Source organism: Propithecus coquereli, unplaced genomic scaffold, assembly GCF_000956105.1.
Source record: "Propithecus coquereli isolate 6110/MARCELLA unplaced genomic scaffold, Pcoq_1.0 Scaffold1, whole genome shotgun sequence".
In the NCBI taxonomy this organism is placed as follows: Eukaryota; Metazoa; Chordata; class Mammalia; order Primates; family Indriidae; genus Propithecus; species Propithecus coquereli.
Window position 1 is genome coordinate 10685445 of NW_012133857.1, and position 12447 is coordinate 10697891.

The 12447-nt window shown below is 43.8% G+C and overlaps 1 protein-coding gene across 2 annotated transcripts in view; it reads right to left on the reverse strand.

Annotated features, from left to right (window-relative positions):
- The window catches only part of SCAP (SREBF chaperone), a 63058-nt gene extending 50611 nt beyond the window's left edge, over positions 1–12447 (reverse strand). For both annotated transcript variants that reach the window (XM_012664143.1, XM_012664076.1), the window contains exon 1: positions 12319–12447. The gene's annotated coding sequence lies outside the window, so the exon portion shown is untranslated. The remainder of the gene's footprint in view (positions 1–12318) is intronic.

Consider the following 12447-nt stretch of genomic DNA (forward strand, 5'->3'; position numbering starts at 1 on the left):
AAAAATGGGCAAAGGATATGAACAACTTTTTCACAGAAAAGAAAATGTAAATGGTCCTTCGACCTGACTGCAACTGAAGAGATACAAATTAAAACTACTCCTGAAATAATATGAGTGTTCATTCTACTATTCTTTCAACTTCTCTGTAGGTTAAACTAAAAAGTCTCTTGGGGCAGAGGTGTGAAGTCTATATAGAGAAACCATTTTTTTGTCTATCAAACTGGCAAAGATGAAACCATGTGGTACCACACTGTTAGAGAGGGTTTGAATAAACAGGCACTGCCACACACTACTTAGGGGCATAGGAAGATAAAACAGCTATAGGAGTTTATCTGGTGAGAGCTGTCAAAATTACAAAAGCACATGCTCAACAACCCAGCACTTCCACCCCTGGGAAGTGACTGAAGAGATACTCTGGGCATGTGCAGGCTGATGCACACAGAAGGTTACTCACACCAGCGTTGTCTGCACTCGCAAAATTAAAAATTCCCTACAATTCCACTGATAGAGCTCTCGCTAAATAAATTAAAGTATATCCTAACAATCAAATATTATCCAGTTGTAAAAGACAATGAGGAAGCTCTTACGTATTAATAATGAACTATAACAAAGAAACATTCCAACAAAAAAGCATGGGACTATAGCGTGCTACTTCTGTGTGAGAGAAAGGAGGTCTCTGTGTATTTGTCTATATATGCACAAAATCCCTGACTGGACATATGAGAACTGATAACACCAGCTGCCTCTGGGGAGAAGATCTGGTACCCAGAGGCAGGACGGAAGAGAAACTTTTCCATGTATATTCTACTGTACCTTTTGAATTTTGTGTCATGTGAATGTATTCCTGCACTGAAAAGCTAAAATTAAAAAACAATGAACAAAGCTTTCCTGTGGAAGCAGCAGCCCTCCTTCTCTGAGCTTCTGTAACTGTTTCCACCCTGCTTCTGTGTTATTCTGATTCTCTGGCTTCCCCTGATTGACTGTGGTCCGCTTGGAGAGAATCACAATTGAACCACCTTGCATTCCCTAGAGCACCTAGCACCTCATTTGGTGCCGAGTGGAAAGTCACTGCAGGTCTGTTCACTGTGCGAAACTTGTCCGCTGGTGCAAACAATTCGTCTCTTCTAGAGAAAGAAAAGTTTTTTTTGCAAAGTGGACCAATGCTCAGGGCATGAAACTCTGCTTCTCTAAGCAACAAAATTAGCCAAATAAGCTGGAATAATTTTGAGGAGACCAAGGTAACAGTACTGAAAAAAGAAAGGAATTTCAGTTAATGAATAAAGACTGATTTCAGAGAATTTGAAGCATAAAAACACACATGTTCAAGAAGATGATTACTGCCACATTTTAGAGTAATTGTTGGGGTGGCACAGCAACACCCAGATTGAAGGAAGACCAAATGACATTAATTGGTTATGATGGCTGTCACAAAAAACCATGTAATAATGCCAACCCTCTTCATAATCGAACATCAACAAATACATTAAAGATTTTTTGACACAGTGCCAGCTACTACATTCTTACTCCCTCTTGACCTGGTCAATAATGTCTAACAAAGGGATTGAACTGACCACCACTAAGAACATGGGTAAACAATCCATTTTACAGCCAGAAGCAGGCCAGGTGCAGTAGCTCACACCTATAATCCCAGCATTTTGGGAGGCCAAGGCAGGAGGATCGCTTGAGGTCAAGAGTGCAAGACCAACCTGACCAGCAAGACCCCATCTCTAGAAAGAATTTTTAAAAACAAAAAAATTAGCTGGGCACAGTGGTACATGCCTGTAGTCCCAGCTACTCAGGAGGCTAAGACAGGAGGATCGCTTGAGCCCAGGAGTTGGAGGTTGCAGTGAGCTATGATTGAGTCACTGCACTCCAGCCTGGGCGACAGAGCAAGACCCCATCTCTGAAAAAGCAAGCAAAGCAAAGCTAAGCTAAGCTAGAAACAACCCAGGCTCCCATGGGGGCACCCCTGTCATTTCATAGGATAAGACTCTTGATCCAGGGAGAGAGTCCCCTCTGCCTCAGCCCTGGCAGGTGCTGGTAAACGGATGGCTAGGACCAGCCTCCTGATACCAGCCACACATGAGATCATTGGGCCACAAAGGCTAGAGACCACTTGCCTGACTTCCCACTAGAAGTGTGCTCTGCTGGAGAGCACCAAGGCTCTTGACAGTTTATACAATCTAATCCCAAAAATGGGAGCTGTGACCAGTCTCTGTTTTATTACTACTTCAAGAGCTCTTAAAATAAATGTTGCATGGAAGATAGTTCCATTCCAAACACAAAGAGTGCAAAGAGCTGTTTGTGAGAGGAAGAGTGGCACAGAAGAAAGCCAAGAGATGAAGCTCCCCTGAGGCCCTTTTCCTTGGAATCAGGGTCCAGGAGCCCCTAGAGCTCTCCCCAGCATACCTGCAGACTTCACTGGCCCCTTCCAACAACTTCTCTCCCAGGAGGCCCTCTACCCCTGTAGCCCCTTCATGCCCACCTGCCACCGAGGGCCTCTTGTCCCCATGCCTACCATCCTGCTCACCACTGGACCCATACTGGGCCCCAAGACTTCTTCCACACTCTTAAAGGCAAAGGGTGGGGTGCGCTGGACTTGCAAACCTTCTAACCGACACAGGTCCCTGTCAAGTCAATCTATGAAGCCTCACAGATAAACAGAAATCACATCTACATGGTGCTCATTCCCAGGTATTTGGTCAAAGTCTAAAAAACAGGTTTTGTTTCTGTCTCAAACTGCAAGGTCTGCTACAAGTTTTAATTGCTCTTTTTTTATATCTGTAGTCTAGTACTAAGCAACATTTTCCAGCTAATAGGACAACCATAGATTATGACAGGCTCTGGGACCACACAATTCTTCCAAACGTTCACGATCACTTGTCAGACTGGAATAACTGGAATATACTTGTCTCCCTGACATTTACTAGGCAAAGGAACAGAAAGCTACAGAATTTCAGAGCTAGGACAGATAAAATCACCCAGCACAATTCCTATTTTTAAAAATGAAGAAACTGAGGTCTAGGGAGGTCCTGCCACAAGACCAAGGTCACACAGCAAGCAACAACAGTCAACACTCTGGTTCCAACTCCCAACTCAGGAGCACTTCCATGACAAAGAGTTGATTCCTCAGCACCTCTCAACAAAATAATTTGTTTTAACCTACTTAACAGCAGTCTAGCATTCAGATTTAAATGTTGACTATAATCAGTGACAAAGTACTGTACCTTGTTTTGTGGTAAATATATATGTAACATAAAATTACCATTTTAACAATTTTTAAGTGTTCAGTGGCATTAAGTACATTCACACTGTTGCACAGCCATCACCATCATCCGTCTTGTTTCATCTTTGCAAACTTTACCTTTTCCAGAAGTAGAAGTTTAACTTTTTGCTCTAACTAGAAGTTTACTCTATTACCTGTCAAAGTTTTGTTTTAACAGGGTCTCGCTGTCATCCAGGCTGGAGAGCAGTGGCATCATAGATCACTGCAGCCTCTAATTCCTGGGCTCAAGGGATCCTCCTGCCTCAGTCTTCCAAGTAGCTAGGACTATAGGTGTGTGCCACCATGCCTAGCTATCTTGTTGAAGTTTTTACTGTCAAAGACAGTCATCTGGCAACCTCTGCCCCCTAGGCTATCTGTGTATTATGGGTACAGTGAAGCCGCCATTCTTTAAATCTAAGGCATTGCCTGCTTGAGGAAAGATTGCAAAACTCCTTAATAGACTGAGTCATGACTCTTATGATCAAACACCATCAAAGGCACCATTGAAAGGGCTGACCACGAAGACACTGCCCCAAAATGGAAAACGTCTACGATATGTTATTTCCTAGTCTTCAGTGACATCATGTGCTTCTCAGCCTCCCTTGCTGCTTCCTTGCAGGCTTTGTTCCTGGCCAGCTTTCCTCATCTGCCCTTTCTTTCCAGGGCTTCTCATCCTGTCTCCTGGCTCCAAGTCTTGTATCTGTTTGTTGATGACTCTCACACATGCATCTCTCAAACCGCTTTCCCAAGCTCCGTTATTTATACTCATCTCCATTCAGATGTCCAATAAGCACCTCAAATCTAACAAGACCAAAACAGAACTCTAGATTTCCCCCAAATATCTGTTTTTCCCAGCCATCTCAGTTATTTATACCACCAGCCACTCTGTTTATTGCTCAGGCCAAAAGTTTAGGAAACATCCTGAAAATAAGCCCACATCTCAATCAGGTTGTTTTAACACATTTACCTCCAAACCAGATTCCCAACCTAATCAACCAAAAGCATCTCCGTGGCTACTCTCCCATCATCGATCATATGGACAGTAGTAATGGCCTCTACTTTCCTGCCTCACTCCATCCTCCATAGATCTTTTTTTTTTTAATCCACCCATCTGCACACTGAAAACCAAGACCTTGTTTTTTTGTTTGTTTGTTGTTTTTTTTTAAGAGACAGGCTCTCACTATGTCACCCAGGCTGGAGTGCAGTGGCATGATCATAGCTCACTGTAATCTTGAACTCCTGGGCTCAAGCGATCCTCCTGCCTCAGCCTCCAGAGTAGTTGGAACTACAGGTGTGTGCCACCAAACCCAGCTAATTTCTTTTATTACTTTTTGAAGAGATGTGGTCTTGCTATGTTGTCCAGGTTGGTCTCGAACTCCTGGCCTCAAGTGATCCTCCCAAAGTGCTGGGATTACAGATGTGAGCTACTGAACCTGACCATACATCTTTCTCAAGCACAAATCACTAATGACACTACCCTGCTCAAAATACTCCAATGGCTTTCCAATACATTTAAGTAAAATCCAAATTTATTACCAGGCTACAATCCCTACAAAATCTGACTCCTACCTACTTCTCAGACCTTCCCCCCTTCTCGCCTACCCCAGGCTCCAACCATGTGGGAAGTTTGTGTCCCACCTCTGGTTTTGAGTTTCTGCATTACCCTTTTATTTTTTTTTTTTTAAAGAGATGGGCGTCTTACTCTGTCGCCCAGGCTGGAGTACAGTGACAGGATTATAGCTCACTGCAGCCTCAAACTCCTAGGCTCAAGCAATCCTCCTGCCTCTGCCTGCCCCTGAGTAGCTAAGATTACAGGTGTATGCCACCATGCCGGGCTAATTTTTTCTTTTTTTTTTTTTTTTAAGAGATGGGGTCTTCCTATGTTGCCCAGGCTGGTCATGAGCTACTGGCCTCAACTGATCCTCCCACCTCCTGACTTGCTGGGATTACAGGCACGATCCACCACACCAGGCTCTGCACCTCCCATTCTGCTGGGAAAGCTTTCCCCCAGACTTTACATGACTGCTGCCATCAATCTCACCTCTCAGGGCTCACAAAGACCTGTCCCAACCCAAGTTAAAGCCCTTCTTCCACTACTACCCATCAATCCATCTCTACCTCATTTACAACAACAGCAAACACTTAAGTAGGGCTATCGTATACCAAACCCAATTCTACATGCTTTAACTAACTTTATGTTTTCCACAGAACCTTTCATTGAAAATTTTTTTCTTTTTTTTTTTGAGACAGAGTCTCGCTCTGTCACCTGGGCTAGAGTGACTATCCTGTTTTCTCAGTATCAGCTGAAGACACTGTCCTTCAGCAATGAACAAGGCTGAGCCCCTTTTTTCAACAAGCTTATGTCCCAGGGGGAGTGAAGTAACATATAGGATAAATAAAGAACATTTGAGGCCGGGAGTGGTGGCTCATGCCTGTAATCCTAGCACTCTGGGAGGCTGAGGCAGGAAGACCACTTGAGGTCAGGAGTTCGAGACTAGTCTGAGCAACAGCGAGACGCCACTCTACTAAAAATAGAAAAAATTAGCTGGGTGTGGTGGCACATGCCTGTAGTCCCAGCTACATGGGAAGCTGAGGCAGGAGGCTCACCTGAGCCCAGGAGTTTGAGGTTACAGTGAGCTACGATGACACCATTGCCCTCTAGCCGCAGCAACAGAGCAAGACTCTGTCTCAAAAAAAAAAAAAAAAGAATATAATCATAGTAATGCTTAGAATTAAAATAGGAAGAAAATATATTATAAATTTTATGGTAAAATCTGAAACAAAAAGCAGAATATCTGGCCATTAAAAACAATAAACCAGAAGGTTAATACAGAAAGCATAAGCCAGAGGACCCTAGATATAAACCCAACTCCGAGCTGCCTAGTGGCCATGGCAAAGAGGGAAACATGATTGACACAAGCCACAGTGTATTTTATCTTTTTTTCATTTTTTTCTTTAAGACAGGATCTTGCTCTGTCACCCAGGCTAGAGTGCAGTGGCATCATCATAGCTCACTGCAACCTCAAACTCCTGGGCTCAAGCAATCCCCCTGCCTCAGATTCCCAAGTAGCTGGGACTATAGGCACATGCTACCACACCTGGCTAATTTTTTTCTATTTTATGTAGATGCCGAGGTCTCGCTCTTGCTCAGGCTGGTCTCAAACTCCTGGCCTCAAGTGATCCTCCTGCCTGAGCCTCCCAAAGTGCTAGGATTATAGGCATGAGCCACTGTGCCCGGCCCTACAGTGTATTTTCTGCAAAATTAAACCAGTGGCTCAAAAGAGGGACAGCCATTCCAGTCATTTGACCTGAAGAAAATTTCTCATCAGCCTCAGAGGTTTCCTTGAGAGGAAAGACTGCAACACAAACTGATGGGGCCATGCAAAATGGGTTGAGTAAAAACAACTGGAAGAGGGGCCACAATCACGCTGCTTCCTCATGATCTAACTTCACTCAAAAACAAAACATTGCAGATCCGAAACAGGTGCATTAAAGCACCTTCCAGCACAATCCCATGGATGTTCTTTGTCACAGTTGAGCTTGGGATGGCTTTCGCAAGGTGAAAAATTCAAGATTATCTTCCCTGACAAGAATATGAGATGGAACATTTATATTCTTGTCTTAATGACAGTCAGGTCTTAATGTTCCTAACAGTCAGTGTCGCTGGGGGTGACAAATGCAAATCATCATCAAACCAAGGCTCAGGCCTGAAAGAAGGGACCTAATTACAGTATGGGACCTAATTACAGATGAGGCGGCATGAACATGACCTGTTAGAGGGAGGTAGGGTTGGGTAGGCCAGTTTGGGGCAGCTCACGAGGTGCTGACTATGATAAGCGATCTTCTGAGTGATAGTGCAGTCCTCAGAAAGGTGCAACCCAAACCCACAGCCAAATGCAGCAAATTGGGTTGGACAAGGCTACTCAAAGGAGAAAGTTACTGGAAAACATAAAAATAAATGAGATTTTATGTTTAAAAAAACCAAAAATGTTGCTGAATAGTTTTTTACGTGAAAAGATGTTCACGATATAATGTGGAAAATGAATACAAAACAGCATGATCCCATTATGCAGAGAAAGAGTGAGCAAGGAAGCCTGAGACAAAGCCTAAAAAGAGGCCTGGCAGTGGTTACCACTGGGTTACAGACAATGTAAACTTTGGGTTTTTTGTGCTTGTCTATTAATTTTTCTTCCACATGGATGACTTAAAATCATTATTAAAACCATGGATGATTAAAAACCAAACAAAATAATCCTTCAAGAAATTTAGAAATACAAGATTGCAGGAAAAAATGGAAATAGCACTATAATCCAGAATGCAATCTTACTATGACATCATCTAAAAGAAGGAAACTGCTAAAACAAGAGCCAATTATGTACTTGGTTTTATACTATAAAACTGATGCTGATAGGATTCAGCGGGCAAACACATTGTAAGCACTGGCATCATGCTCTGGTTTGGGGTGCATTTGTACAGAGTTCTCAAAATGTGGTCCCCAAGCCAGCAGCAGCATCTCTTAAGAATTTGTTTGAAATTCAAATTCCCAGACATACCTCCAACCTGCAGAATCAGTGACTCAAGGGGTGGGGTTGAAACAAGCCATTCAGGTGATTTTGATTCAAGTTAAAGTTTGAGAACCACTGGGATGGATGATAGCAATGTCTCCTGTTCTGTAAAAATAGCTTGTCTAGTTAAGGAAATAGTTCTTGCTCAAAACCCATTCTGTTGGCCAGGCATGGTGGCTCATGCCTGTAATTCTAGCACTCTGGGAGGCCAAGGCAGAAGGATCCCTTGAGGTCAGAAGTTTGAGACCAGCCTGAACAAGAGTGAGACCCCGTCTCTGCTAAAAAATACAAATAATTAGCAGGGAACTACTAAAAATAGAAAAAATTAGCCGGGCATGATGGTGCTTGCCTGTAGTCCCAGCTACTAGGAAGGCTGAGGCAGGAGGATCACCTGAGCCCAGGAGTTTATGGTGGCTGTGAGCCAGGCTGACGCCACAGCACTCTAGCTCAGGCAACAGAACAAGATTCTTTCTCAAAAAAAAAAAACAAACAAACAACAACAACAATAACAAAAAACCCATTCTGTTATTTTAATTGAAACTCCTGAATAAAAACTATTCAATTAGAAAATGATAAGCTGGAAAATGATAAGGATATTTTAAAAATTAGGTACAATTCTGGAACTGCTCATTCTGAAATAATGTATCAACACTGTAGTAGAACAAACTGAATAAAATCAAGTTTAGTTTTCAAAAATGATAAGGAACCAATGTATTTGAAATTTCGATATTTAGATGACTTGAAAATACTTTAAACTTGGGGAATGCACAAATGTAACTATTACAACTGCTATATTTTAGTGAACTGATTATTTTAGTCCCTCTGTCCTGACTAAAATTAACATGTTTAAAACAGAAAAGGTTCAACAAAACTTTAACTTCTAGTTTTGTCTAAGGGGCCATGTCACTCACTACAGCTTCAAATTTAAGATTGATGCTATATTTGAGACATAAAGACTATTGAAATACCAGATCCTCTTTCACATTCATGACTGCAATTTTTTTTTTTTTTTTTTTGAGACAGAGTCTCAACTGTGTTGTCCGGGCTAGAGTGCCGTGGCGTCATCCTAGCTCACAGCAACCTCAAACTCCTGGGCTCAAGCAATCCTACTGCCTCAGCCTCCCGAGTAGCTGGGACTACAGGCATGCGCCACCATGCCCGGCTAAATATTTTTCTATATATTTTTAGTTGTCCAATTAATTTCTTTCTAATTTTAGTAGAGATGGGGTCTCGCTCTTGCTCAGGCTGGTTTCGAACTCCTGAGCTCAAACAATCCGTCCGCCTCAGCCTCCCAAAGAGCTAGGATTACAGGCGTGAGCCACCACACCCGGCCCATGACTGCAATTTTTAAAATAATTTGTAATTGGTTGTAACATGAAATACCATTCTCTCTGATTATGTGGAATTACACTAGACTTCTGACTCAGGAACAAATGCACAACACCTTGCATATTTTATGCTTTTAGAAAATAAACCAGTGGTTCCCAAACGTTATGGTCATGAACCCCCAACAGCAAAAATTCAAGTACATGCTCCCAATATATGTATATTTATATATAAATTATATACATGTACTACTGTGATAATATACTATACATTATAAAATACAAAATAAGAATCAAATAAGGCTGAAATAAACATTAAAATTAGTTTTAATTTTTTTTTACTGAGATAAGCATGCACTCCTGATGCTTACACACATCCTCTTTGGACTCCACTGGACCCAGCAACCCTGCAAGCATTCTAGGGCAGTACCCCTGACTGCTCAAGCAGCAACTGTCAAATGGCAGCAGCCCAATTGCTGTCTCCATCTTGCTGAGTTCCACCATCCCCACACTCCAGTCTGTGACACTGGCTTCCTCCCCCTCCCCCTACTACCTTCATCACTACCCCTCACCTGCCAACAACCAACAGAAGACCGTGAAGCTAGCAGGTGCAAGAACAGCATAAAGCATGGACTCTGTCTTCAGACAAACCTCAGTTTGCACACAGATTCTGCCTCTAACTCTTCAGTCCCCAACCCCTGGGCTGCAGCCCAGTACCATCCGTGGCCTGCTAGGAAAACAGGGCCTCGCATCACCACCTGACCTCCGGCACCCGCCTCCACATGGAAAAATTGTCTTCCATGAAACCGGTCCCTAATGCCAAAAAGGCTGGGGACTGCTGCTCTCACTCACTAGGTAACCCAGGGCTAGTCAGATAATGTCGCTAAAACTCATCTGTAAAGGGGGTGATAACAGTGTCATCTCATTTGGTTATTATGAGGATTATGTGAGCTAATAAGCTATAAGCTAATATTAGAGCACTTAGCGCAGTACCTAAACAGCTCAAATGCTCAATAAATATTACCTATAATTTTTACTTTCGGTGGCAGAAGAAGTCACCTGGACCTTGTTTCTTTAGCTAACTCAGGAAGGTAGCAAGTTATAATGGAAGTAGCTCAGGTGGCAGAGTCCAGCAGACCTGGTTTGAAGGCCCGATCCACCATTTATTACACAAGCTGGGTAACCTTGGGAACCCAGTTTCTCTATAAGGAGTCCTCTCAGCTGTTCAACATGAGTGATGACCCCAAACCATACATGCAGTACCTGTCATAGCCAGTAAAACTAACAATGGTGGCCAGCAAATAATCACCAATAGTCAGTAAGCAAACAGCACATGAACCTAAGTGTCATTGTGTCATTCCAGGGTCCCTGGAACACCTTCATGTACGTGGCTAGATATTGAGAGAGTACCTTCCACCAAATGTTAATAAATACATGTGCACTGAGGACCACAGATAGCCATGGTTCCTTTCCCAACTGGACAGTTTACTTGCTCATATGTAACCTAAGGCAAATGAGAATCTTTATGCCTGCTTTCTATTCATAAACTTGGTGTAAATTTTTACCCACCTCATGACAATAAACTAATCTAGACAGGGGGCATGGGGGATTCCCAAACCAGTGATTATTTATTTATTTATTTATTTATTTTTTTGAGACAGAGTCTCACTCTGTTGCCCAGGCTAGAGTGAGTGCCGTGGCGTCAGCCTAGCTCACAGCAACCTCAAACTCCTGGGCTCAGGCAATCCTACTGCCTCAGCCTCCCGAGTAGCTGAGACTACAGGCATGCGCCACCATGCCCGGCTAATTTTTTCTATATATATATATTTTTAGTTGTCCAGATCATTTCTTTCTATTTTTCAGTAGAGACGGGTCTCACTCTTGTTCAGGCTGGTCTTGAACTCCTGACCTTGAGCGATCCACCCGCCTCGGCCTCCCAGAGTGCTAGGATTACAGGCATGAGCCACCACGCCCAGCCTCAAACCAGTCATTATTAAGTACAGGAGACCTCTGCGGAGGTGCTGTCTTTTTCACAATAGCAAAAGAAAAGGGAGACCATTCAAACACTAGATGAGTTTATAATAAATGAAAACCAATGCTTTCAATTTCAATTTACAACCAAAAAAGTGAATATGCAGATATATTTATACTTACATATATTGTGTTTTGTATACCATGTGTGCTCAGTATGAATGCTGCAAATGTGTAAAACACCTAAAATCTAAACACACTTTAGAAGATATAGGTCTTCAATTAGGCATCACTCCGGGATACCTGAAATGCATACCGCACTAACTAGACACTCTTCATCTTGATTCCCTAATAAAAACTTCAATCTTTAGCACAATATCTGAGATGGCAGCACATTCATAAGAACACTGCATAAACAGACTCCACAAAACGTTTGGTCAAATAAAAGAAACGCACACAAAGCTAACAATATTAAGGAAACCTTTTCTGTGTTCGCTTCACAAGAATTATTAAAAATCCCCAGTTTAATCACCCAGCTCTGATTGTCACCACGGAAGGTAGAGCAGTAAGTGACCCGCACTAGGGGAGACTCACCCGCCCCCTTCAGAATTTCCACCTGCACAACTTTCTTCGATTCGGTCTAGATCCTGGGCTCCTTTCAACTAACGCTATCATGACATTATAATCCTGTATCATATTGAGATAATAAACCCACTCATAAGTAAACAGAAGCAACATGAGTAAACAAAGTTTAGATTTAAGCAATACAGAAAACTAGAAACCAAACAGGACCCAGCAAAGAAGCTACATGCTGCCTCTCAATCAGATCGTCCAAAAGAGGCAGGCGTGGATAGCATGCTCTCCCCCGGACGCTGGAAAACCCAGACAGCACCAAAGCAGGTTCTAGAAACGACAGCTGCCCTGAGCAGGCGACTAGGCCAGGGGGTGCGACTGCGCGAGCCCCTCTCCCGGCAGCAGACTCTCGGGGCCCGGGAGTAGGGGTGGGGACGCGGCGGCCCTGCCCCCTCGCAGGGCTGCAGACTCCCGGGCCGACCCGCAAGGCTGCTGGACAGCGCCCACGCCCGAGCACTCTTGCCCCAGGCGGCCCCATCCCGGAATTCCCGAGTCCGCGCGGCTGGAGGCCCAAGCCCAGGCCTGCGGGCAGGAGCCGTGGGGACGCGCGAGGCGGTACCTGTGGCGACAGCAGCACCCGGGCGGCGGTGGCAACGGCGGCGGCGGCAGAGGCAGGGCGCGGCGTGCGCGCTCTCGGACCGCGACCCGGTGCGTGGAGCCCGCCTTCTCCCTCCTAGCCGCCGGGGGC